This window comes from Heptranchias perlo, unplaced genomic scaffold, assembly GCF_035084215.1.
Source record: "Heptranchias perlo isolate sHepPer1 unplaced genomic scaffold, sHepPer1.hap1 HAP1_SCAFFOLD_413, whole genome shotgun sequence".
NCBI lineage: Eukaryota > Metazoa > Chordata > Chondrichthyes > Hexanchiformes > Hexanchidae > Heptranchias > Heptranchias perlo.
The window spans coordinates 107,313-120,098 of record NW_027139425.1 but is presented as its reverse complement, the minus strand read 5'-3'; the positions used below and the strand labels follow the sequence as shown (position 1 = coordinate 120,098).

The window sequence follows — 12,786 nt, the reverse complement described above, 5'->3', positions numbered from 1 at the left end:
TTGAAGTGTTGCTGCTCAAAGGCACTCCCTGCTGGTGAGCAGAGGGAAATGCTCGAGTGAAAGAGCCGTGCTCGGACAGACACAGAAAGCTTTCAGGTTTTGGAAAGGAAAAGAGGCGTCCTGTGCCTGAGTGGCAACATGTTAATCTGTGAGCTGCCTGTCAAGTTCAGAGAGTGACCTTGAGGTAATTGCTGCTTATTCCAAAATCACACTCACTCCTTCGAGCCGGAATTGAACCAGCGACCTAAGGATGACTTTATTTTGTTTTATTCACTACAGTCCTCCGCTCTACCAGCTGAGCTATCGAAGGGAAGTGATAAACAGTGCTGTCTTTGGTGATTGTTCACCGTGCGCCTGTTGACACGTTCAGACTCGTGGAGTCCGGTGCTGATCGAAGACTTCTTTTGCCTGAAAGCGAGAGCTGAGTGTTTTGAAGTATTGCTGCTCAAAAGCGCTCCCTGCTGGTGAGCAGAGGCAGAGCAGCCTTGTTTGGGCAGACACAGAAAGTTTTCAGGTTTGAGAAAGGAAAAGAGGCGTCCTGTGCCTTCATGGCAACATGTTAATCTGTGAGGTGCCTGTAAAGTTCAGAGAGCGACCTTGAACTAATTGCTGCTTATTGCAAAATCACGCGTTCTCCTTCGAGCAGGAATTGAACAAATGACGGAAGGATGACTTTGTCTTATTTTCCACGACAGTCTTGTCGCTCGACCAGCTGAGGTATCGAAGGGAAGCGGCAAAAATGTTTCACTTTGGTGATTGTTCACCGTGCACCTTTGACACACCCGGACTCGTGGATTCCAGTGCTCATGACTGAGGCTGACTCGGTACCAGCTCATACCGCAGTGCTGTGGGAGTGGGAGCTGCTCCGTGTTCTCCACAGCCTGGGCCAGTGACACAATGAATAATGGGACTGATTATTGATCTGGAGATTGTGGGTTTAAGTTTACGGAGGGTGTAAAGTGGGAGGCCGGGCCTGGAGAGCATCGGAATAGTCGAGTCTGGAGGTAAACAAAGGCACGGATGAGGGTTTCAGCAGCAGAACCTCATTCTGGAAGTTGGGATTTGTTTCTGCTGATGTTAATAACCGCTATAACTGGGCTGAAATTCAATATTCTGGATATATGTCAAATAAATCAACTTTATTTCAAACAGAATGGGCCAATTACTTGATGAATTCAAGATAAGAGACTAATTGATGTCCTCATTACCGATTATTCTGCCTTTTTTTCCTTTCTCACTCTAGATTATTTCAGTTCTCATCCCTTCAATTACTCTCATGGCCAAGTCCCAGCTCCCTGGACCTTCCCGAGTGCCTCTCCCAGCCTTGGGATCCAGGGAAGGTATCAGTAATGTACCCGGGATCACTAAACACAAAACCCAGTCTGTGAATCACTTTCAGCGACTGGACTTATCGTGTGTCCCACAGCATCTCTCTCACCTTCGATGTGTGAATAGAGCATCAGGCCTGGGAATCTCGTCTTCAATTTAAATACACTCAGCAAATGTATTTAACAAAATACAAACAAGTAAACACATCAAGGCCCAATAATCCAGCACTAAATTCAAAGGAGTAAGTCTGTTATCAAACTCCTTGAGTGGACAGAATAAAGAAAAATCCCAACTCTAAGATCACCTCAAATCCTTTGCAAATTCCTTACAAATCTTGACAATAATCAACAAGTCTAATTGAATGTTGACCTTTATCTCGAGTGGGGTTGGAATACAGAAGTGATGCTTCAGTTGTAATGAACCTTGGTCAGACCCCACCTGGAGAACTGGGCACCGAACCGAGGGAGAGATAAATCGGCCTTAGAAAAGGTACAGTGCAGATTCACCAGAATGATGCCGGGGTTAAAAGGGTTAAATTATGAGGAGAGGTGGCATAAACTTGGTTTTTATTCCCATGAGTTTCGAACATTGAGATGTGACCTCATCGAGGTGTTTAAAATAATAAAGGAATTCAATAAGGTCGATACAGAGAAATGATTTCTTCTGGAGGGGAATCCAGAACAAGAGGGCATAAGAAATCGGAGCAGGAGTGGGCCATACGGCCCCTCGAGGCTGCTCTGCCATTCAGTAAGAACTTGGCTGATCTTCGACCTTAACTCCACTTTCCTGCCCGATTCCTTGATTCACTTGGTGTCTAAAAATCTCTCCATCTCATTCTTGAAAATACTTAACAACTGAGCATCCACAGCCCTCTGGGGTAGAGAATTCCAAAGATTGACAACCCTCTGAGTGAAGAAATATTTCCTCATTTCAGTCCCAAATGGCCGATCCCTTATCCTGAGACTATGCCCCCGAGTTCTAGACTCTCCAGCCAGGGGAAACAGCCTCTCAGCAACTATCCTGTCAAGCCCTCGAAGAATTTTTGACGTTTCAATGAGATCACCTCTCATTCTTCTAAACTTCAGACAATATCGGGCCATTCTGCCCAATCTCTCCACATGCAACAAACCTCTCATCCCAGGAATCAATCCAGTGAACCTTCGTTGCACCCCCTCGAAGTCAAGTATATCCTTCCTCAGGTGAGGAGACCAAAACTGTACATAGTACTCCAGGTGTGGTCTCACCAAAGCCCGATATAATTGCAGCAAGACTTCCTTACTCTTATTCTCCAAACCCCTTGCAATAAAGGCCAACGTACTATTTGCTTTCCTAATTGCTTGCTGGATCTGCATGTTAACTTTATGTGATCCGTGTACAAGGACACACAAATCCCTCTGAACACCAATAATTCTCAATCTCTCATCTATTAAATAATATTCCGCTTTTCTATTCTTCCTACCAAAGTGAATAATTTCACATTTCCCCACATTATACTCCATCTGCCACCTTCTTGATAACATTAAAATTAGAGCTGGGTCATTTATGAGCAAAATAAGGTTGCAATTTTTGACACAAAGTGTTGTGGAAATTACAAACTCACTTCCCTGGAAGGCTGTGGATGCTGGGGCTCGACTGAAATTTTCATCATTGAGATTGAAAGGTTTTTGTTGTGTGAGGTTTGCAAGGGATTTTTTAAAAATTCGTTCATGGGATGTGGGCGTCGCTGGCGAGGCCGGCATTTATTGCCCATCCCTAATTGCCCTTGAGAAGGTGGTGGTGAGCCGCCGACTTAAACTGGTGCAGTCCGTGTGGTGAAGGTTCTCCCACAGTGCTGTTAGGAAGGGAGTTCCAGGATTTTGACCCAGCGACGATGAAGGAACGGCGATATATTTCAAAGTCGGGATGGTGTGTGAATTGGAGAGGTGGTGTTGGTCCCATATGCCTGCTGATCTTGATCTTCCAGATGGTAGAGATCACGAGTTTGGGATATGTGTCGAAGAAATCTTGGCGAGTTGCTGCAGTGCATCCTGTGGATAGTACACACTGCAGCCACTGTGCACCGGTGGTGAAGGGAGTGAATGTTTAAGGTGGTGGATGGGGTGCCAATCAAACGGGCTGCTTTGTCCTGGATGGTGTCGAGCTTCTTGAGTGTTGTTGGAGCTGCACTCATCCAGGCAAGTGGAGAGTATTCCATCACACTCCTGACTTGTGCCTTGTTGATGTGTAAAGGCTTTGGGGAGTCAGGAGGTGAGTTACTTGCCGCAGAATACCCAGCCTCTGACCTGCGATTGAAGCCACAGTATTTATATGGCTGATCCAGTTAAGTTTCTGGTCAATGAGGACCACCAGGATGTTGATGGTGGGGGATTTGGCGATGGTAATGCCTTTGAATGTCAAGGGGAGGTGGTTAGACTCTCTCTTGTTGGAGATGGTCATTGCCCGGCACTTGTCTGGCCCGAATGTTACTTGCCACTTATCAGTCCAAGGCTGGATGTTGTCCAGGTCTTGCTGCATGCGGGCACGGACTGCATCATTATCTGAGGGGTTGCGAATGGAACTGAACACTAAACAATCATCAGCGAACATCCCCATTTCTGACCTTATGATGGAGGGAAGGTCATTGATGAAGCAGCTGAAGATGATATGGAGCAAAGGCGAGTAAATGGAGTTGTGGTAGAGATTAGTCCTGATCTAATTGAATGGCGGAGCAGGATTGTGGGGCTAAATGACTCTTTCCATTCCTGAACCCAGTCACTGACACCAATCTCCTCCACTTTGATAAAAAAAACACCAGTCACTGACACCAATCTCCTCCTGTCTGATATAAACCAACCCCACTGTCACTGATACCAATCTCATTCTGCCTGATATAAACCAACCCCATTCTCACTGACACCAATCGCACTGAATGGTGGAACAGGATCGAGGGGCTGAATGGCCTACTCCTGTTCCTAATGTTGCGATGTCACACTGATGTTGCTAACATTCCTCTTCACAGTTCTTAATGCTCCCTATCTTGGTGTCGTCAGGAAATGTTGATTTTATGCCCTTGTACCCAAGCCCAGGTCATTGCTCTGTATTGAGAAGAGCAATGGTCCCAACACTGCCCCTGGGGGACACCACTGTTTACATCCCCACAGTCTGAAAAACATCCATTAACCAATACTCTGCCCTTTATCAAACTTCCCATCCACACTGACCCACTCCCTGTAATACCGTGAGCTTTAATCTGATCAACAAGCCTCCTGTCCGGCATCTTATCAAACACTTTTTAACAATCCATCTTCACAACATGCATTGCATTTTATCACAACACTGTGTTATTTCCTCCAATAATCCCTGCTGTCTGTCCTGAATTAATCCATTTTATCCCCACACTGTGTTATTTCCTCCAATAATCCCTGCTGTCTGTCCTGAATTAATCCATTTTATCCCTACACTGTGTTATTCCCTCCAATATTCCCTGCTCTCTGTCCTGAATTAATCCATTTTATCCCTACACTGTGTTATTCCCTCCAATAATCCCTGCTGTCTGTCCTGAATTAATCTATTTTATCCCCACACTGTGTTATTCCCTCCAATAATCCCTGCTGTCTGTCCTGAATTAATCCATTTTATCCCGACACTGTGTTATTTCCTCCAATAATCCCTGCTGTCTGTCCTGAATTAATTCATTTTATCCCTACACTGTGTTATTCCCTCCAATAATCCCTGCTGTCTGTCCTGAATTAATCCATTTTATCCCTACACTGTGTTATTTCCTCCAATAATCCCTGCTGTCTGTCCTGAATTAATCCATTTTATCCCCACACTGTGTTATTTCCTCCAATAATCCCTGCTGTCTGTCCTGAATTAATCCATTTTATCCCTACACTGTGTTATTCCCTCCAATATTCCCTGCTCTCTGTCCTGAATTAATCCATTTTATCCCTACACTGTGTTATTCCCTCCAATAATCCCTGCTGTCTGTCCTGAATTAATCTATTTTATCCCCACACTGTGTTATTCCCTCCAATAATCCCTGCTGTCTGTCCTGAATTAATCCATTTTATCCCGACACTGTGTTATTTCCTCCAATAATCCCTGCTGTCTGTCCTGAATTAATTCATTTTATCCCTACACTGTGTTATTCCCTCCAATAATCCCTGCTGTCTGTCCTGAATTAATCCATTTTATCCCTACACTGTGTTATTTCCTCCAATAATCCCTGCTGTCTGTCCTGAATTAATCCATTTTATCCCTACACTGTGTTATTTCCTCCAATAATCCCTGCTGTCTGTCCTGAATTAATCCATTTTATCCCTACACTGTGTTATTCCCTCCAATATTCCCTGCTGTCTGTCCTGAATTAATTCATTTTATCCCTACACTGTGTTATTTCCTCCAATAATCCCTGCTGTCTGTCCTGAATTAATCCATTTTATCCCTACACTGTGTTATTTCCTCCAATAATCCCTGCTGTCTGTCCTGAATTAATCCATTTTATCCCTACACTGTGTTATTTCCTCCAATAATCCCTGCTGTCTGTCCTGAATTAATTCATTTTATCCCTACACTGTGTTATTTCCTCCAATATTCCCTGCTGTCTGTCCTGAATTAATCCATTTTATCCCTACACTGTGTTATTCCCTCCAATATTCCCTGCTGTCTGTCCTGAATTAATTCATTTTATCCCTACACTGTGTTATTTCCTCCAATAATCCCTGCTGTCTGTCCTGAATTAATCCATTTTATCCCCACACTGTGTTATTTCCTCCAATAATCCCTGCTGTCTGTCCTGAATTAATCCATTTTATCCCTACACTGTGTTATTCCCTCCAATATTCCCTGTTCTCTGTCCTGAATTAATCCATTTTATCCCTACACTGTGTTATTTCCTCCAATAATCCCTGCTGTCTGTCCTGAATTAATCCATTTTATCCCTACACTGTGTTATTTCCTCCAATATTCCCTGCTGTCTGTCCTGAATTAATCCATTTTATCCCTACACTGTGTTATTTCCTCCAATAATCCCTGCTGTCTGTCCTGAATTAATCCATTTATCCCTACACTGTGTTATTTCCTCCAATAATCCCTGCTGTCTGTCCTGAATTAATCCATTTTATCCCCACACTGTGTTATTCCCTCCAATAATCCCTGCTGTCTGTCCTGAATTAATCCATTTTATCCCCACACTGTGTTATTCCCTCCAATAATCCCTGCTGTCTGTCCTGAATTAATCCATTTTATCCCCACACTGTGTTATTCCCTCCAATAATCCCTGCTGTCTGTCCTGAATTAATCCATTTTATCCCCACACTGTGTTATTCCCTCCAATAATCCCTGCTGTCTGTCCTGAATTAATCCATTTTATCCCGACACTGTGTTATTTCCTCCAATAATCCCTGCTGTCTGTCCTGAATTAATTCATTTTATCCCTACACTGTGTTATTTCCTCCAATAATCACTGCTGTCTGTCCTGAATTAATCCATTTTATCCCTACACTGTGTTATTCCCTCCAATATTCCCTGCTGTCTGTCCTGAATTAATTCATTTTATCCCTACACTGTGTTATTTCCTCCAATAATCCCTGCTGTCTGTCCTGAATTAATCCATTTTATCCCTACACTGTGTTATTTCCTCCAATAATCCCTGCTGTCTGTCCTGAATTAATCCATTTTATCCCTACACTGTGTTATTTCCTCCAATAATCCCTGCTGTCTGTCCTGAATTAATCCATTTTATCCCTACACTGTGTTATTTCCTCCAATAATCCCTGCTGTCTGTCCTGAATTAATTCATTTTATCCCTACACTGTGTTATTTCCTCCAATATTCCCCGCTGTCTGTCCTGAATTAATCCATTTTATCCCCACACTGTGTTATTTCCTCCAATAATCCCTGCTGTCTGTCCTGAATTAATCCATTTTATCCCTACACTGTGTTATTCCCTCCAATATTCCCTGTTCTCTGTCCTGAATTAATCCATTTTATCCCTACACTGTGTTATTTCCTCCAATAATCCCTGCTGTCTGTCCTGAATTAATCCATTTTATCCCTACACTGTGTTATTTCCTCCAATATTCCCTGCTGTCTGTCCTGAATTAATCCATTTTATCCCTACACTGTGTTATTTCCTCCAATAATCCCTGCTGTCTGTCCTGAATTAATCCATTTTATCCCTACACTGTGTTATTTCCTCCAATAATCCCTGCTGTCTGTCCTGAATTAATCCATTTTATCCCTACACTGTGTTATTTCCTCCAATAATCCCTGCTGTCTGTCCTGAATTAATCCATTTTATCCCTACACTGTGTTATTTCCTCCAATATTCCCTGCTGTCTGTCCTGAATTAATCCATTTTATCCCCACACTGTGTTATTTCCTCCAATATTCCCTGCTGTCTGTCCTGAATTAATCCATTTTATCCCTACACTGTGTTATTTCCTCCAATATTCCCTGCTGTCTGTCCTGAATTAATCCATTTTATCCCTACGCTGTGTTATTTCCACCAATATTCCCTGCTGTCTGTCCTGAATTAATCCATTTTATCCCTACACTGTGTTATTTCCTCCAATAATCCCTGCTGTCTGTCCTGAATTAATCAATTTTATCCCTACGCTGTGTTATTTCCTCCAATATTCCCTGCTGTCTGTCCTGAATTAATCCATTTTATCCCTACGCTGTGTTATTTCCTCCAATATTCCCTGCTGTCTGTCCTGAATTAATCCATTTTATCCCTGCACTGTGTTATTTCCTCCAATAATCCCTGCTGTCTGTCCTGAATTAATCCATTTTATCCCTACGCTGTGTTATTTCCTCCAATATTCCCTGCTGTCTGTCCTGAATTAATCCATTTTATCCCTACGCTGTGTTATTTCCTCCAATATTCCCTGCTGTCTGTCCTGAATTAATCCATTTTATCCCTGCACTGTGTTATTTCCTCCAATAATCCCTGCTGTCTGTCCTGAATTAATCCATTTTATCCCTACGCTGTGTTATTTCCTCCAATATTCCCTGCTGTCTGTCCTGAATTAATCCATTTTATCCCGACACTGTGTTATTTCCTCCAATAATCCCTGCTGTCTGTCCTGAATTAATCCATTTTATCCCTACACTGTGTTATTTCCTCCAATAATGCCTGCTATCTGTCCTGAATTAATCCATTTTATCCCTACGCTGTGTTATTTCCTCCAATATTCCCTGCTGTCTGTCCTGAATTAATCCATTTTATCCCTACACTGTGTTATTTCCTCCAATAATCCCTGTTTGTCCTGAATTAATCCATTTTATCCCTGCACTGTGTTATTTCCTCCAATAATCCCTGCTGTCTGTCCTGAATTAATCCATTTTATCCCTACACTGTGTTATTCCCTCCAATATTCCCTGCTCTCTGTCCTGAATTAATCCATTTTATCCCTACACTGTGTTATTCCCTCCAATATTCCCTGCTGTCTGTCCTGAATTAATCCATTTTATCCCCACACTGTGTTATTTCCTCCAATAATCCCTGCTGTCTGTCCTGAATTAATTCATTTTATCCCTACACTGTGTTATTTCCTCCAATATTCCCTGCTGTCTGTCCTGAATTAATCCATTTTATCCCTACACTGTGTTATTCCCTCCAATATTCCCTGCTGTCTGTCCTGAATTAATTCATTTTATCCCTACACTGTGTTATTTCCTCCAATAATCCCTGCTGTCTGTCCTGAATTAATCCATATTATCCCTACACTGTGTTATTTCCTCCAATAATCCCTGCTGTCTGTCCTGAATTAATCCATTTTATCCCTACACTGTGTTATTTCCTCCAATAATCCCTGCTGTCTGTCCTGAATTAATCCATTTTATCCCCACACTGTGTTATTTCCTCCAATAATCCCTGCTGTCTGTCCTGAATTAATCCATTTTATCCCTACACTGTGTTATTCCCTCCAATATTCCCTGTTCTCTGTCCTGAATTAATCCATTTTATCCCTGCACTGTGTTATTTCCTCCAATAATCCCTGCTGTCTGTCCTGAATTAATCCATTTTATCCCTACACTGTGTTATTTCCTCCAATATTCCCTGCTGTCTGTCCTGAATTAATCCATTTTATCCCTACACTGTGTTATTTCCTCCAATAATCCCTGCTGTCTGTCCTGAATTAATCCATTTATCCATACACTGTGTTATTTCCTCCAATAATCCCTGCTGTCTGTCCTGAATTAATCCATTTTATCCCCACACTGTGTTATTTCCTCCAATAATCCCTGCTGTCTGTCCTGAATTAATCCATTTTATCCCTACACTGTGTTATTCCCTCCAATATTCCCTGCTGTCTGTCCTGAATTATCCATTTTATCCCTAAACTGTGTTATTTCCTCCAATATTCCCTGCTGTCTGTCCTGAATTAATCCATTTTATCCCTACACTGTGTTAATTCCTCCAAAAATCCCTGCTGTCTGTCCTGAATTAATCCATTTTATCCCTACACTGTTATTTCCTCCAATAATCCCTGCTGTCTGTCCGGCATTAATCCATTTTATCCCTACACTGTGTTATTTCCACCAATATTCCCTGCTGTCTGTCCTGAATTAATCCATTTTATCCCTACACTGTGTTATTTCCTCCAATAATCCCTGCTGTCTGTCCTGAATTAATCAATTTTATCCCTACGCTGTGTTATTTTCTCCAATATTCCCTGCTGTCTGTCCTGAATTAATCCATTTTATCCCTACGCTGTGTTATTTCCTCCAATATTCCCTGCTGTCTGTCCTGAATTAATCCATTTTATCCCTGCACTGTGTTATTTCCTCCAATAATCCCTGCTGTCTGTCCTGAATTAATCCATTTTATCCCTACGCTGTGTTATTTCCTCCAATATTCCCTGCTGTCTGTCCTGAATTAATCCATTTTATCCCTACACTGTGTTATTTCCTCCAATAATCCCTGCTGTCTGTCGTGAATTAATCCATTTTATCCCTACACTGTGTTATTTCCTCCAATAATCCCTGCTATCTGTCATGAATTAATCCATTTTATCCCTACGCTGTGTTATTTCCTCCAATATTCCCTGCTGTCTGTCCTGAATTAATCCATTTTATCCCTACACTGTGTTATTTCCTCCAATAATCCCTGTTTGTCCTGAATTAATCCATTTTATCCCTGCACTGTGTTATTTCCTCCAATAATCCCTGCTGTCTGTCCTGAATTAATCCATTTTATCCCTACACTGTGTTATTCCCTCCAATATTCCCTGCTCTCTGTCCTGAATTAATCCATTTTATCCCTACACTGTGTTATTCCCTCCAATATTCCCTGCTGTCTGTCCTGAATTAATCCATTTTATCCCTACACTGTGTTATTTCCTCCAATAATCCCTGCTGTCTGTCCTGAATTAATTCATTTTATCCCTACACTGTGTTATTTCCTCCAATAATCCCTGCTGTCTGTCCTGAATTAATCCATTTTATCCCTACACTGTGTTATTCCCTCCAATATTCCCTGCTGTCTGTCCTGAATTAATTCATTTTATCCCTACACTGTGTTATTTCCTCCAATAATCCCTGCTGTCTGTCCTGAATTAATCCATTTTATCCCTACACTGTGTTATTTCCTCCAATAATCCCTGCTGTCTGTCCTGAATTAATCCATTTTAACCCCACACTGTGTTATTTCCTCCAATAATCCCTGCTGTCTGTCCTGAATTAATTCATTTTATCCCTACACTGTGTTATTTCCTCCAATATTCCCTGCTGTCTGTCCTGAATTAATCCATTTTATCCCTACACTGTGTTATTCCCTCCAATATTCCCTGCTGTCTGTCCTGAATTAATTCATTTTATCCCGACACTGTGTTATTTCCTCCAATAATCCCTGCTGTCTGTCCTGAATTAATCCATTTTATCCCTACACTGTGTTATTTCCTCCAATAATCCCTGCTGTCTGTCCTGAATTAATCCATTTTATCCCCACACTGTGTTATTTCCTCCAATAATCCCTGCTGTCTGTCCTGAATTAATCCATTTTATCCCTACACTGTGTTATTCCCTCCAATATTCCCTGTTCTCTGTCCTGAATTAATCCATTTTATCCCTACACTGTGTTATTTCCTCCAATAATCCCTGCTGTCTGTCCTGAATTAATCCATTTTATCCCTACACTGTGTTATTTCCTCCAATATTCCCTGCTGTCTGTCCTGAATTAATCCATTTTATCCCTACACTGTGTTATTTCCTCCAATAATCCCTGCTGTCTGTCCTGAATTAATCCATTTATCCCTACACTGTGTTATTTCCTCCAATAATCCCTGCTGTCTGTCCTGAATTAATCCATTTTATCCCCACACTGTGTTATTTCCTCCAATAATCCCTGCTGTCTGTCCTGAATTAATCCATTTTATCCCTACACTGTGTTATTTCCTCCAATATTCCCTGCTGTCTGTCCTGAATTATCCATTTTATCCCTAAACTGTGTTATTTCCTCCAATATTCCCTGCTGTCTGTCCTGAATTAATCCATTTTATCCCTACACTGTGTTATTTCCTCCAAAAATCCCTGCTGTCTGTCCTGAATTAATCCATTTTATCCCTACACTGTTATTTCCTCCAATAATCCCTGCTGTCTGTCCTGAATTAATCCATTTTATCCCTACGCTGTGTTATTTCCACCAATATTCCCTGCTGTCTGTCCTGAATTAATCCATTTTATCCCTACACTGTGTTATTTCCTCCAATAATCCCTGCTGTCTGTCCTGAATTAATCAATTTTATCCCTACGCTGTGTTATTTTCTCCAATATTCCCTGCTGTCTGTCCTGAATTAATCCATTTTATCCCTACGCTGTGTTATTTCCTCCAATATTCCCTGCTGTCTGTCCTGAATTAATCCATTTTATCCCTGCACTGTGTTATTTCCTCCAATAATCCCTGCTGTCTGTCCTGAATTAATCCATTTTATCCCTACGCTGTGTTATTTCCTCCAATATTCCCTGCTGTCTGTCCTGAATTAATCCATTTTATCCCTACACTGTGTTATTTCCTCCAATAATCCCTGCTGTCTGTCCTGAATTAATCCATTTTATCCCTACGCTGTGTTATTTCCTCCAATATTCCCTGCTGTCTGTCCTGAATTAATCCATTTTATCCCTACACTGTGTTATTTCCTCCAATAATCCCTGTTTGTCCTGAATTAATCCATTTTATCCCTGCACTGTGTTATTTCCTCCAATAATCCCTGCTGTCTGTCCTGAATTAATCCATTTTATCCCTACACTGTGTTATTCCCTCCAATATTCCCTGCTCTCTGTCCTGAATTAATCCATTTTATCCCTACACTGTGTTATTCCCTCCAATATTCCCTGCTGTCTGTCCTGAATTAATCCATTTTATCCCTACACTGTGTTATTTCCTCCAATAATCCCTGCTGTCTGTCCTGAATTAATTCATTTTATCCCTACACTGTGTTATTTCCTCCAATAATCCCTGCTGTCTGTCCT

At 41.6% G+C, this 12,786-nt stretch overlaps 1 protein-coding gene and 1 non-coding gene across 2 annotated transcripts in view; both read right to left on the bottom strand.

The window, feature by feature from the left end:
* LOC137312259 (uncharacterized) overlaps nucleotides 1-12,786 on the bottom strand; it is a 100,953-nt gene that overhangs the window by 48,621 nt on the left and 39,546 nt on the right. The window lies entirely within an intron of this gene.
* Nucleotides 217-310, bottom strand: trnay-gua (transfer RNA tyrosine (anticodon GUA)). Its single transcript has 2 exons — nucleotides 274-310; nucleotides 217-252 (listed from the first exon to the last, which is right to left on the bottom strand). It is a non-coding gene; the product is annotated as a tRNA-Tyr (tRNA).